Consider the following 1169-nt stretch of genomic DNA (forward strand, 5'->3'; position numbering starts at 1 on the left):
ATATATCTAATGTATTTATGGGCCAATATGTCTGCTTTCTGAAGTATACACCGGCTATGTAAGTAGAAGCATTCTGGCGTAAAATGATCTTGCTGGGTGGCGCCAGGGTCGAGATATTTTGAAAACGCTTATTTATGGTACGATTTGGTTCGAATTTGGAGTACGTAGTTGAAACATAATAAATCGTAGATTTCCAAAAAACTTACCCAGAATTGGCGCTGAAGTCAAAATATAAAGTATATTCGACATAAAATGCTTGTTTTGTTTGCGTTAAAAATTAATTTAAAGGCAATGTTAACAAAAATATAATGATGGAAATTTATGTCACGTCACGCCACACATCACAATAATGAGATTTTTGATGCTCTATTTTATATTTTTTTCAAAGATTTGTTTAAGAAAAACTTGAATAGGTAACTACTCCAAAACTTCGCCGCCATAGACTTATGAGGTATCAGTGGAAATATATTGTCTCCCCGTTTTAGCTATTTGCAGAAAATACTCATTCACGTCCCAATTTTTGCTTTATCAAATACTAACACATCTTAATTCCACATGGAGTGACACTCGCCTTACCTTCCTAACCTCCTTACCTTTCCAATGATACCTCATAAGTCTTAATTGGTAAAGTTTTGGCTGAGTTATAAAAGTTTTTCTTAAACTAGCCTTTGAAAAAAGTTCAAAAAAGTATTCAAAATAAAAAATATGGGTCTATTTTTTTCGGTATATAACAATCCTAGGGGGTGGCGGCATTTACAATCCGACCTTATTTTTTTTACATACATTTTTCGACGACTTTACTGTACATATGTATGTGCATAATGTAAAAGTATGTTCTTACTTACCAAATCCACTCGTACCTGCATTTTTTTATTGCTTGATTGCTTGGTTTCTGGTATTTAACAACTTACTCATATTATTCCACTAGCCGAATGACAAGGTGTTAGAATTATATGAAATTCTCCAGTGAAAACCGAGAATGAAATTATCAATATTATGTGCTGGTTTTCGCGTTGGGTAGTAGTATGGATATGTATAAATATGACTACATAAATATGTACATATAAACGTATATACTTATATATGCGCAAACATTTACATGCACGTGTACATACATACGTATATAGATATGCACGTTACCGAACCCACGCGACACGACCACAAGATGG

Source organism: Rhagoletis pomonella, unplaced genomic scaffold (assembly GCF_013731165.1).
Source record: "Rhagoletis pomonella isolate Grant_MI unplaced genomic scaffold, Rhpom_1.0 Rhpom_scaffold_00012, whole genome shotgun sequence".
In the NCBI taxonomy this organism is placed as follows: Eukaryota; Metazoa; Arthropoda; class Insecta; order Diptera; family Tephritidae; genus Rhagoletis; species Rhagoletis pomonella.